Genomic DNA, 14031 nt, shown 5'->3' with positions numbered 1-14031 from the left:
TCCTCTTGATTTTTGTTTTATTTTTAAAAATTCTGTACATGCTGTTTCATTTCTCTTCCTCTGGACTTTTCTTTTAGAAAAGTCACAAACAACATACTATACAAACCAAAACCATTTAGAAAATAAAACCAGACCCTGGGGAATACACAGCACTTAGCCTCCACGGCACCTTCTTCCCACCATCTGGTTGAGCCTCTCCATGTGTCTGATGGGGGAGCAGGCAGTAGTTGACATGGAGAAGCTGAGGCCCACGGAGAGGCTGGGAGTGGATTGAAGGCCACGCTGGAGTAGGGCTAGAATCGGGGCTGCACTGCTTAGGTTCCAGGCCGGTGCTTATGCTTCTGCCCAGGGCACTGGTATTAGATGCGAGATATTCTCCTTGTCAGCGTGTATCCTCAGCCCTCCCTCCTGTGGTTTCACTGGCTTACTGAATGTGAGCTCTCACTAAAGAATTGTTAGGATCATGCATTTATATGGTATCCGGACAAGCTTCAGTGGATTCCTTCCCCATCCATCCATCCATCCATCCATCTATCCATCAAAATATTTTTTGACCTGCTCTGCATGAGGCAATGTGCCAGTCCTGGAAGGTTGGAGGGATGAGAGAGTCAAACCTCCACTTCGGAAGAGGCTTTACTTTGGAGTTGGGGCCCAGAACCAGAACTGTAATACCAGGCACAACAGAAGCACTATGATAAGTATCAAGCCAAATGGAGTAGTGGAAGAGGGGTTAAGTTTTGCCGAGAGATGCAGAGATGGCACTGGAGCTGAGTTTCGAAGGATGAATAGAATTTTGGTGCTGGGCAGACTCGGAGAAGTAAGGACCGAAGGCGTGATGCTGTGGCCACACTCTCGTTTCCTTAATACCGCACGGCACAAATACAGAGGTGATCCGGTCCTGGGTTTAAGTGGTGCTTGCCTAATAATGGTTTTGCACAATTGCTCGGGCCTCCTTCACTTTGGGATTAGGACTGGAGGTGGAAAGTTGGCATCAGGAGAGGGCTAGTATTTATTGAGTGTTTTACTTACATTTATCCAGTTGACATACATCATCTAATCGGGGCACATAGCTAGCAAGCGCTAGAGCTGAGATTTGAACTCAGAACTCTCTGACTCCAGGGCCCCTACTCTTCCCATAGTACTGCCTTATTACCTTCTCCTGGGAAGTCGCTAATGCTAGTCATTCCCGAACAGCGGGATTCAGGTTGCAAAGTAGAGTGGCTGGTGGGAATGCTTGTGAAAATATTTTGTCGTCTTAACTCACGTCATTCAAACTTCCTGTGGTTAGTGGAAGGAGTATTTCTGCGTCAGTCATGCTTTCTGGAGGACCCTCTGTGGTGCCATTCTCTCGCGATGCTGCTGTTTGGCTGGTGTTTCAGACAATCGCCATTTATAGTACTTTCTGATGAGCAGGTATCTTCAGGCCTCTCACCTGCCCAAGCTGACAAGTCACATTCTGTGCTCGAATGGGTTGTTAATGGATACAAGCGTTTGACCTGGCAGAATCGGCCAGGTGGGATGCTGTTTTTATTGGACAGACAATGCTGTCCCATGAAATCTAAGAGAGAAACAAGGAGAGTGAGGGGGTTGAGGTGCAGCAACTCAGTACGAGGTGGACTTCCTGGGGCAGAGGCAGTAGACTGGGCGTTGGACCCAATTTTCCAAGGGATGTCTCGAGACATGGTGGGGGGTGGGAGTGTAAGGTAGGTGATAGTCATTGGGGGCAGGGTGGGTGCTTGAATCTTAGTAAATATTTAGTAATTGTGAAAAAATATTGTAATTCTAGAGTATATCTCAATGGTCCTCTGTCTTGATCCCTCTAACTAGGGGTTTGTGCCGTAAATACTGTCTGAGGAAGGTGCCTGAGGCTGTCAGTTTTGTCACAAGAGGAAGGTGCTGTCCCCATGAGATCCCAGTCCTGTTACACAGCTAATTTCTTGTCGCCACTCTCCACCGATGACTCCCTCTGCCTCCTTCCTCTCCTTCTTCCCCGCCCCGCCCCCCCTTCTCCAGTACAGTGCAGTTTTAGTTTGCAAGATTCTTTCAGGGCTGCAGAGCAGTTAATCTTAGAATCCGCTTCTCCAAGAGCATCTTGCTTTTTATCTCTGTTCTCTATATTGGGGTCTGGGATTCTGCTGCTAAAAAAAATTTGAAAACCAGATGTCTAGAGCATTTCTGCAGTGTTCATGGTCTGCAAGGGCGGCCCAAGGGGTTTGTGAGTGAGGGCTACACCTCCTGCTGTGTGTATTGCGGGGGTTGGGAGGTGCGTGGACCGATGCACCTGTGTGTTGCTCTTAGTCTGCTTCTGGAGCCTGGGTCCTTCTGGTTCTTCGGGAACTCATGATCCTCCTCCTTTCATCCCAGCCCGCTGAGGAAAACAACTTGGGGTTCAATGAGTAAGTTCCAAGTTATATATACTCTCTCCTATCATACTCATTTCACAGACTAGGAAGCTCAGAGGGGTTGAGTAACTTGCTTGAGGCTACCCAGTTTGTAAGTGAAATGGCTTAGATTTGAATCCAGATCTGATTCTAGAATTCATCATTTTTTACTACTGTATGCATCAGCCATGCTTTTACCTACAATCAAGAATATTTATTATTCTCTGTCATTTCCCCCTCCTGGGGAGGTGGGCTGGGTAAACTTAGCACTGTGTAAAGTAGTATGATATGTATATCCCAATTTTATTCACCTTGAAAGTACTGCTTTTGGATGTCTGGCTGAGGTGGGAGAGTTGGGGGCCCAGGCTCGGGGTCCTCAGTTCCGTCAATGTCAGGGTCAGGGGAGAGGTCTGGGAGGCTTACCTCCCAGCTCCTGAAACTGGACAGTAAAGTCAACATCTGAGAGCTTTCAGAGCACTTTCGCCGCTGGTTGCCCTCCTCTTTCTCTAAATCTTTCTCTGATGCTTTCTGGTCTTGCCCTGGATTTCTGATGGAGTCCTTAGAGCGTGGCTCAGCCATGAGGAACTGGGAACAACCTGCTTGGAAGGTTCCAGGTGTGAATGGGGGCAGGGCTTGAGGAGGACTGGAATGGAGTGTGGGGGGGGGGCCATTGATCAGCTCTGGATTGCTGTCCACTGACTGTAGAGATTGGAGCCCCAGGTTGGTGAGACAGTGCAGCCAATCCGTGGGTCCCATCGGGCACAAAGTTGTTTAATGGTGTCTCCAGTATGGAGCTGTGAGTTATGCTACTGTTAAGGCCATGCTTCTCCTCAAGTTGTGAATATTAATTTTATTCCCCTTTTCCAGGGTGCCCCATGTCTCCACTTGAGGGAGTGGATACAGACCTACTGTAAGGGCTTAGATGCCCTCACGAAACACTGGAAGGAAACTTGGAAAAAAAATCCAAGGACTAGGTTGCTGGAAGAAAAATCCAGCTAGCTTGTAGGCCCCCAAAGCCTCAGATTCATCCAGAAAACTGGGGAGAGTTTTTCATTAGCTAGCTCTTTCTCTGGTGCAACCACGTTTAAAAAGTCAAGTGTGGGGAGAAGGGATCGGGGACACCGAGCTTGTTGAGTCCTGGTGGGCAGAATCCCTCCCCTGGACAGGACAGAGGGTGACAAGCCCCAGAGCCATCCAGGAGGCTCAGCCCTCGCTCTCCCTCCTGTTGCCAAATATTTATTTACTGAGAACTAAATTCTCCAAAGCTGGAGCTTAAGAGCTACAGCAGCTCCAGGACGGGCCGACTCATTTCGCCCTGATCAGCCACAGCTTGGGTTGCCGTTCACTCATTCTGTGGAAGTGGGGTGTCTGGGCCTTGCCCAGTGGCTACCCTCTGCACATCAGGGTCCCAGGAACGATAGAGCTGTACGTTGAGATGGGCCTTCAAGACCCCTTTTGTCATTCCACCCCTGACTTTGTAGAGGGGTGGCTGAGACACAGAGAGGGGAAGCTGCTGCCACAAGGCCCCACAGGTCCACGCAGAGAACCAGGTCCCAGAAACTCTCTTTTCGAAGGGGTCCTCCGAGGCACAGCCCCAGACTCCCCCAGGATGCTGGCCCTATGTGCCCTGCCCCGCTTTCCTTGGAACAAGGGCTGGTGTTTCAGATGAGGACTTTTTATGACTTCATTTCAGATAACGCAGTTGGGTACAGTTTGCCTGGTGGTTGCCTAAATTTAAACGAAGTGGGCTGGGGTGGGTGGTAGTGAAGAAGATTGGCTTGGTGCTTTCATTAAAGCACAATGTGTTGGGGGAAGGTTCGATTTTTATTTTTACTTCACTGAATGAGGGATGAGCACAGAGCTGTGGGTCTTTTTTCCCCTTTCCTTTTCTTTCTTTCTTTTTTAAATTATTAAATCTTTATATTCTCGAATCGGGACTGGTGGTGCATTTCGCTTTCAGACTGAGTATAAATTAAAGTAGGTTGAACTGGAATATTATTATTTTGCATTTCGTGATGATCAGGGACAGTGGTTGGGCCTCTTAAACATCTATAGATGAACTCTGGTTAGACTTGGGTTTCATTCCCAATTCTGGGCACTACGCTGGCTGCGTGACCCTGGTTATAATTTTCTAAACTTGACTTTCCTCTTGGTAAATTGTTGGTATCGATACCTATGTTTTAGAATTGCCGTGTATCTGAGTTCACGTGTTGGAAACTGTGCCACAACATAGCTGCGTGCCACATGGAGGATACTCGTGAATTATTACTGGTTGTCCATCCTCTGCTGTGCTTTCCATGCTTTGCCCCCAGCAAGGTGGGACTGGATCAGGGGGTGAGGTTGAGAGGATGGCCTCCTGAAGGAGGGGCGAGGGGGTGGTGTGGAGGCATGTGCTGGAGTGTGTGTGTGTGTCTGAAGAGGACTTGGCGTTTGGAGGGAACCTGGCTTGTCTCCTCGGGGGGATATTAGAGATCTGAACATCTGGACCTTTGCCCCAGAGGACTGCCTTCCTGGGGTTCACCTCACTGATTTTTGTAATGAGTTTTCTCAACCTTTGAAAATCCAGATGTATAAATATGGTCTATTTATTGTGTCTCTGGTTAGAAAAGCAACATGTTATAGAAAAGTGGGAGCAGACAGAAAATCACAGAGAAGAAAATAAAAATCGTCCATAATCCCACCCTACTGGGAGAAACCAGCATGAGGATTCTGAGGTCTGTGCGTCCAGTTTATTTTTCTGTGCCTGTATACATAGGGTGTGCTTCCTGCTGGTTCATTTTTACAAAACTGGAATCATATTGCACATATTGTTATGTAACATGCATTTCAAACAATTTTCTGTGAGCGTTTCCTAGTTGTAAACTGTTCTTTTAAAACACGGCTTTGGGTGGAGGCACAGCATTCCGCTATGCGGATATTCCATAACTTATTCAACCAGCCTCCCTATTGTTCGTCATTTAAATTGCTTTCCGTTCCTTTTGCTCCTTCGCCTCATGGTGCAGTGAATTGGGGAATGCAGATTTTAATAACCGCATCACTGTTTTAGGAAAGCAGTTTTCTGGCGAAGCACACTGAACAAAACGGTTTCATTAGTTTCAAGTTTGTTTTCACGCCTTCCACGCTCCCCTAGATCTTTGGGCTTTGTAGTGAATTCACCATCTGGGTAAGCCCTGTACCTCTTCTGCATTTCCACCCCGTCCTCCACATACTGCTCACCCTTCAACTATTTCTCCTCTGGTTATTAGGGGAGCGGGAACAACGAGAGATCACGACTGCCCCAGAAGATCCTAGTTCAAGCTCTGACCACGTCATTCTCTAGCAGGGTGCCCCTGAAAAATGTGGGAGCTTTTTAACCCTCTGTTTCTTTATCTGCAAAGTGAAGGTGATAAGACCTTTCTGACCAGAGGTTGAAGGTGAAATATAGTTATGGCCTCACATCCGCTTTGTAACCTGAAGTTCCATAAAGATGTTGGTTGTTAGTGAAGATCACTTGGCGCTTGACCTTGAAGAATAATCACAGGGCCTGGTCCAGCGGTGCCGCAGCTGGCTTGCACCAGCTCTTGAGAGTTGATTCTGCCCATCTCTTCCCGACTCTATGACCGCTGGCCCTCATGTTGGTAGCTTGAGATGGCCCTACTGAGAGTATTTACGCCATGGAAATTGACAAATACTACAATGTCAGCTGTCCCCAAAGGTTCTGAAGAAAATCAGTCAGGGGAAGGAGATAGAGGCTGATGGGGCAGGGCTGGGGAATGTCTGACTCTCTGCCCTCGAAGCACAGCCTACCCTGTAGCCAGCCGAGCACCCTGTGTGCTGTAGCCCCTCGTCACCTTGTTGTTGGTTGGGTGTTTCGGAGCAAAGCCTTCCTCCATGGGGATGGTACAGGAAGGCACATGGAGAGCACACGGTCAGCTCAAATCAGGCACACATACGCATTGCACCCTTCAGTGTACTGATCTCCGTTCTGAGGGCTCCCAGGATGTGCTGGGCTGGTGGAGTCAGCAGGAGGGCAGAGCAGTGAATGCAGGAGGGGGAGGAGGAGCTCTGTGGGGCTCAGGGGGTGGGAGAGGATACAGGGTTTAGAATCAGAGACCCACAGGATTAGCGGCTTCTTGGAGGCCAATGTTCTCATGGCACACACAGACCCAGGAAGGCATGGAGGGCAGGATGGCTCCCCTGAGGCCACCCTTGTGTTCACCAAGGGATGAAGCCCAGTGTTCCATTCCCGGTCCTGTGCCTTGTGCAACACCACCATCTCCCAGATTTTTTTTTTTTTTTTTTTTATTCCTGGTTGGGGAATAATGGCAAATGGGTGCAGTAAGCTAGTTTAGGGACCTGCTGAAGGGCAACCCCTAATCCCAGGCATTCAGGAGCCAGAGTGGGTTACGAGGATGGGCTGCAGTACCTCCCAAAACATGCTGCTAGAAGATGGGCCCTCCTGGTATGTAAGAGACAAAAAGTATTTTAGGCTGCCCTCCCGTCCCCACCCCCATGCGTTACGGACAAGCCAGTGTCCACTGTGGCTGAGCCAACACTTATTCAGCATCTGCCCCACGTTCATTTGATAAGGTATTGAAAATCCCTGCCCTGGGAGATGGAGAACTGGGATCTAGGGTCCGCTCTGCTGTTATTAAGTCAGCTGGGGGAGACAGGTCTTGGTCTGGTTTCTTCCTCTGTAACAGGGGGTGCCTGGCCAAATGGTTTAATGTCTCTTTTTGCTCTGACCCTTTTTTTTTTTTTTTTTTTTTTTGCGGTACGCGGGCCTCTCACAGTTGTGGCCTCTCGCGTTGCGGAGCACAGGCTCCGGATGCGCAGGCTCAGCGGCCATGGCTCACGGGCCCAGCAGCTCCGCGGCATGTGGGATCTTCCCGGACCGGGGCACGAACCCTTGTCCCCTGCATCGGCAGGCGGACTCTCAACCACTGCGCCACCAGGGAAGCCCTCTGACCCTTTTTCTAAGCCGGAGATTCGACAGCGTCCCCCTTCCAAAGCGTTTCAGTCTTTCAGTTCCTTTCCCAGGTGGCGACCACCCCTTGGAGCACAGGGTTTGGGGAGGGATTTCAGGGTTGGCTTGTGCTCCTCCAGGGCATTTCTTGGTCTGTGGGTGCCCAGTGTTTTCCCGCATGGTTCCCAGTTCTAAGCCACCTGGTATTGGCTAGTGGTTAGGTGGCCATTGCCCACATAGAACGTTCCCCACAAAGTAAAACTCGCCCACAAGTGCTTTCCTAGCAGTGGGTGCACTGCTGGTGGGCAGGGGTGAGAAGTTGGGTGTACTTTCCTCACCGTTGGTCGGTTGGGATTTCGTGTCTCAGAACCGTAGTGTCCTCATCCTGGTACCGCCGGTGGCCTCCCACCGAAACTTTACAGTGATAGCAGAGCAAACACATACGCTTCAAAACTAAAATGTGACAGGGTGAGGTAGCAACAGGAAGTGGGGAAGTGAGCAGAGCAGAGCTTGTGATGTGTGCTCAGAATGCTGTTGACCTTTCCCCCCCGCCCTTTTAAAAATCGTATAGTTCACTTCAATGGTTGAGGTAGAAGCTCTTGTTTGTTTTAAACGGTTCAGCCTCTCGAGAGGCCTAAGGAGAGAGCGCATGGCGGGGGTAAAACAAGTTTAGGGAAGATGCAAACCACCCTTTCCCCGCCGTGCTTGGCAAAAGGTAGGCAAGTTCATGTCAGGTTGGTGTTCTCCAGGCTGTTTGATCCTTTCACTCCACTTTTCTTTACTAAGGGCTGGGGCAAGTTATTTAAATTGCTCTTCTTTTAGACCTCCCTCTGTAGGACTCTTCTTGACCTTGATTGAAGATGCGGTGGGGAAAGTGGAATTCTGCCCCCATGGTTTTTCTTTTTCTGCCTCCCCCTCAGTTTCTTACTTTCTACCGATGATTGAAGAAGGAGAGAAAGCAAATTCAGTAGTTTGTTTCTGGTATCGGGAGGGCCCCGTCTGTTGACTTTAACGAGACCATGTCAAGCTGTCACTGCCTAGGGTGCCTCCCGCTGGAGAGGGCACACTTCACACAGGCGGGGACAGAACAGGGGCAAATCGCTGGCTGGCCAGATGGAGAGAGCGATTGTTAGTTTAGACAAATAGCTTTTCATCTGAAGAGCAAAAAGAGTCCTGAGGATGGAAGCTACGGGTAGGCATTCCCTGTTTGGATATTAGAGCCCAGTTAGCTCAGGTTGAATTAGCTACGTCGGGGCTTTGAGTGGGGTCCAGCCAGCAATAACGGTGCTGTGTGATAAGAGCTGTGTGTTTGTAGACGCTTCACCTGCCTTTCCACAAATTAGCCTCCTCCTAAGCTTATAAGTTTGGGAGGGAAGATACTATAGGCTCTCAGTGATGGCTGGGTAATCTTAACAATGAAATAGCGAAACAGGAATGGTAAGCCCCCACTCTCTTGGCACAGTTTTGGATACCAGGTCATAGGTATCATCTTATTTAATGCTGAGGGAACTCTACTCTACAGATGGGCAGTGGAGGCCTGGGAACAGTAAGCTCAGTGACCCGAAATGATGAAACAGGTGTCCTGTCCCAAAGTTCACTTGGGTCAGAGCTTGTGTCTCCTGTATTGCCCTCTGTGTTCACTGCAATTGGTTTCTGAAATGGCTGGGTTTTGGGTGTGATCTGTGGCCTGGCCATAGAGTGTCTCTTTGGGGGAATTTTGCTGATCCAGGTGACGTCCTGACCCTGACTCCACTAGCTTTGTTGATGGATAGGCTGCATTGCCATGGATACAGGTACAGCTTGCTACCCTCCGCGGCTTTGTAGATTCATGTGTCAACTGTATTTCATTGGAAATGTGCCAGGGTGAAGGTTATTCCAAAGAAAAACTGAAGTTTTTTTTTCTTTTTAAGGTACCCTTATCCCCAATTCTATTCAGTGTCTATGGCATTTTGGCTTTGCCGTGATCAAATTGTAGTAAGGCCTGCTCTGAGTGTCTGAGCTCAAGTCTTGCCGGAAGGGCTGTGTGGTACAGGCTCTTTTCACATGATTTTGGGCACCTTCTTACTTTCTTGTGGCTTCATTTCTGCTTTGTTGCTCTGTTGTTCAGTCTTGTTGGAGTAGAGGTATGGAAGGCATAGTGAGCTGGACGGTCTGCTAATTCAGAGAACTTGTACACAGTGAGTGGAACGAATAGGACATGGGGCTGAAACAGTTTTTTAAAACCCCGAGCAGGATCGCCTCCAGTGGAAACTTGGCATTCATGGGCTTGTATGGGGAGTCCCAAGCAAATTGCTAGCGGAGTCGCCACCTTCTGAAGAGCCCAAGCCTATGGTGTCTCTGACTCTGGTGATGCCACCGAGCTGTGTAGAGGCGTGCTAGGAGGAGTGGTAATAGCTGGTATTTTTGAAGTTGGTGAGACTTGAGGAAGGAAGGTAGGGCTCTCGTGGCAGTCTGGTTTTTATTTTATTTATTTATTTATTAAAAAAAATAAATTTACTTATTTATTTTTGGTTGCATTGGGTCTTCACTGCTGCGTGCGGGCTTTCTCTAGTTGCGGCGAGCAGGGGCTACTCTTCGTTGCTGTGCGTGGGCTTCTCATTGCGGTGCCTTCTCTTGTTGCAGAGCACGGGCTCTAGGCGCGCAGGCTTCAGTAGTTGTGGCGCACGGGCTCAGTAGTTGTGGCTCGCAGGCTCTAGAGCGCAGACTCAGTAGCTGTGGCACACGGGCTTAGTCGCTCTGCGGCATGTGGGATCTTCCCGGACCGGGGCTCAAACCCGAGTGCCCTGCATTGGCAGGCGGATTCTTAACCACTGCGCCACCAGGGAAGTCGCGGCAGTCTGGTTTTTCGTGTTTTATGAATCAAACAGGCAGAGAGGTTGGTTTGTGTGATTGGGAGCTGTACCACTTGGCTGTGGTCAGTGGAGGGTCGTGTAGGTGGACCCTGCTCAAGTCTTTCTCATTCTTCTGCCGCTGGGGGTTGGGCACCATCCAACTGAAAGAAGAGTATAAACAGATGAAAAGTCATTCTCAACTTCCGGTCCAGCTTCATTTTAATGTTTCCCATCCTGTTCCTTAATAAAGTTAACCTTAATAAAGTTAACTTTTTAAAAGAAAATCCATGATGAAATCAAAGCGGAATCTTTCAACATTTATTGGAGTTCAGCCCATGTTCTGTTATCTCCCAGTTGGTTTTAATACCCTACGAGCCAGACAGCTCCCCGGTGGAATCTTGCAAATTAAATGTAGTATCTTGGTCTGTTGATTGTAAAATTCTTGCGGGAAGTGTGGCCCGGAATGTGAACATGGGAACGGGTTTTTTTTTTTTAATTAAAAAGTAGTTCTCTATCTTTGATTATTTGTTTAAGCTCTGTAAGGAGTTCAGTGTTCAGCACTGGGGAGGGGTTGCCTCCCCAGCTCGCCCATGAACAGGGAGAATATATTTGAACAGTTTAGAATTAAGAGTGCTTGTGGTTTAGAAACCCACCTTTTCTGCCATTAACCACCAGTGAATGCCAGCCTGAAATGTGTTCTTGTGCCAGAGTAAACCGCAAGGTTGTGGAAAAACGTAAAGGAAATGGGGGGTAAGTTAGTAGTAAAAGGTGAAGGCTGGTTGTGGGCTGGGGGAGGGAGAGGCTGCAGAACAGATGGAGGAGAAAGGAACGCAGTCTGTGGGGTCCTTGGCCTTAGGCAGGCTTGGACTTTGCTAGAGAGAGAAGGTTCACAGTATGTGAACTAAACACTGATGTGCTACCTTCTGCATTTCCTTAGATTTGTGTTTTCAAACTTCATAGAACAGGCAGCACGAAGGACACGGTTTACTTTTGTTGGAGTGGTTTTAGCTCCACCAGCCCACCTCTGTTAGGTTAGACTTAAGGCATCTAGGAGACTGGTTCTCAGTTAGGGGTGGTGTTGCCCCCAGGGGACATTTGAAAATGTCCGGAAGTTCCCTGGTGGTCCCCTGTGGCCTGGGTTCAATCCCTGGTCGGGGGACCTAAGATCCCGCAAGACCCCACAGAGTGGCCAAAAGAAAAAAAAAGAAAGAAAGAAAAGAAAATGTCTGGAGACGTTTTTGGTTGTCACAACTGTTTGGGGGGCAGGGGGGAGTCTTACTGGCGACTAAAGGGTAGAGGCCTGGGGTGCTGCTAAACATCCCACGCTGCACAGGACAGCCCGCGGGACAAAGAGTCATCAGCCCAAAGTGTCAGTAGTGCCGAGGCTGAGAAACCTCGATCTCGGGGCTTGGTTGCTGTCCATTCATCCTTCAACACAGCAGTGTCTTGGCCCCGGGCTGTGGGAAGTGCACACTTCTACTGGAGTGGAATCGCCAGGTCTGGAAGGCTTACTGCTCCCAAGATCTGAGAGAGTCCCGAGGAATTGGCATCTTGACCCAGCTGTAATAATTTTGCAGCTTAGAGTCATTTTTCCCCCACACTTTTCTTCTGACAATTCTCCATCTTATCTTGCTGCTCCGTGAACCTGTCCCCCAACATTAATTCTCTAACTTAGTGCGTTTTGCCCCTGCCCCATACAAAATGCTGTAATTGGAATTTTTCTTTCTTTTCTATCTCTACCACCCATCTTAAAGCTGTATTGGATGAGTCCTTGGTCCTCTTTGGGGAATCTGTTTTTCTCTACCCTAAAACAGGTTAATGAGTCTCCAAATTGCTTTTCTGCATAAGGTGTGTCCCATGTGCCATTTTCTCCCTCCCCCATAGAGAATTTAAAATATGAACTATTTAATAAACTATAGACTTACCAGCAGTCAACTGTAAAACACATGCCTCTTTCAGGCCACTTTTTGACAAGTTTCAGGTAAGAATGATAGCATATTAAATTATTAGGCAGTTTTATGACTGTGCAGGGACGATTTATCCTTCGATGAATAAATATTGCTGTAACCCGATTTAGAACTTGATGAATACCGATTTATGGCTTAAAATATATAAGGGTTGTTTTATGATGAAGTGGCAGTGGTGGGGGGCAGGGTTAAAGTGATGGCTGTGGCACCTTTGAGTAATATGCCATTAAAATGTTGCTGCAGGCAGAGCTGCTGGGAGGATTCTCGGTGGCTTCTGCGGGTACCTGCCACTGCTGGTGGGAATCGGGGTCCAAGTCACTTTGTGATGCACAGTCCCAGCTGATAGCGCTTGGAAGCACTATTTAAAATGTGGGTGCCCCTGGGTCCCTAGCGGTTGATGCTGCAGTGCACCTTCTGAAGGATTCCACTTGCCTACGTATGGAATTTCAGGGTAGCAGTGGTCAATGACAGTACATTTTTCAGGTAAGGAAGGCAGCTTTGAGGATGAATGCTTTCAAAACCTAATTGAGGAGGGAAGCCAGTTTCGTGTTTTGGATGTGGTGGTTGTCCTACTTTTTTTTTCCCTCAAATCCTTACTTTTTTTTTTTTTTTTTTAAATTGAAGTATAGTTGATTTACAATGTTGTGTTAATTTCAGGTGTACAGCAAAGTGATTCAGTTATACATATATATGTATGTGTGTGTATATATATATATTCTTGTTCAGATTCTTTTCCCATATAGGTTATTACAAAATATTGAGTATAGTTCCCTGTGCTATACAGTAGGTCTTTGTTGTTTTTCTATTTTATATATAGTAGTGTGTATATGTTACTCCCAAATTCCTAATTATCCCTCCCCTCCCACCTTTTGGTTACCACCCTTTGGTAACCATAAGTTTGTTTTCTACGTCTGTGAGTCTCTTTCTGATCATCCTACTTTTGAACAAAAAAATCTGGGACATTTGAACTGACAGATATGGATGCTTAGAGGAATAGACGAGAATTTATCACTGAGACTGACCTGTAATATCTGTTGCATGTATAGGTGCCTCATGGTGGTAGAGCTAGATCAGTTACTCCTGATCTCTTCTTATTTGTTTATTGAATAATGTGTGCACAGGGTATAAAAGTTGGAGGTCACAAAGAGTCAAAAGTGGTGTATAGTAATTCTTCCTCTCCTTCTTGCCCCAGTCTCCCAATTCCCCTCTCCAGAGGTAACTCCTGTTATTAGCTTTTGGGTTATCTTTTTCAAAGTTACTCTATGCATCTAAATGCATATATGAACTCATAGTATTTTTGAACAACTGCCGGTGTACTATTCATGTCGTCTGTGCCTTACTTACCTTACCTAACAGTATACATGGAAAATTATCCCGTGTCATGACATACAGAGTGCCCTTACTGCTTTTTACAGCTACATAGCATTCCATTTCATGGATGAACCATAATTTATTAAAGAATCCCCTGACAGTGGATATTGAGGCTCTTTCCAGGCTTTTGTCATTACAAATTACACTGCAGTGAGTATCCTTTTATACACACCATTTTGCACATGTAGGAGTATGTCTGCAGAAGAAATTCTTAGAAGCGGAATTGCTGGTAAAAGCATATATACATCACTGGTATTGGTAGACATTGCAAGTATCCTTTCAAGGAGGTTGTAGCGATTTACACCCTCAATGAATGAGACATCCTCGCCAACACAGTGAGTTATCAAACTTTTTGATCTTTGCCAGTCTGATAGTTGAAAATTGGTAGCGCAGTTTGTTTTAATTTGCATTTCTTTTATGAGTGCGGTTGAGCATTTTTTCACAAGGTTAAGATCCATTTGTATTTCCTTTTCTTGCGATTCATATTCTTTACCCATTTTCCTATCAGGTTGTTGGTCTTTCCCAAGTCTATTAGC

The 14031-nt window shown here is 47.4% G+C and overlaps 1 protein-coding gene across 14 annotated transcripts in view; it reads left to right on the top strand.

Annotated features, from left to right (window-relative positions):
- Window positions 1-14031, top strand: part of TRERF1 (transcriptional regulating factor 1) — a 250496-nt gene that overhangs the window by 96883 nt on the left and 139582 nt on the right. The window contains exon 1 of one of the 14 annotated variants that reach the window (XM_032648291.1): window positions 7916-8041. The exons of 12 other annotated variants lie outside the window; for them this stretch is intronic. The gene's annotated coding sequence lies outside the window, so the exon portion shown is untranslated. Of the gene's footprint in view, window positions 1-7915; window positions 8042-9449; window positions 9504-14031 lie in introns of those variants that run through there. One more of the 14 variants, XM_032648292.1, reaches the window with a different exon arrangement.

Source organism: Phocoena sinus, chromosome 11 (assembly GCF_008692025.1).
Source record: "Phocoena sinus isolate mPhoSin1 chromosome 11, mPhoSin1.pri, whole genome shotgun sequence".
In the NCBI taxonomy this organism is placed as follows: Eukaryota; Metazoa; Chordata; class Mammalia; order Artiodactyla; family Phocoenidae; genus Phocoena; species Phocoena sinus.
The sequence above is the reverse complement of the archived record's forward strand: the minus strand, read 5'-3'. Positions and strand labels throughout refer to the sequence as shown.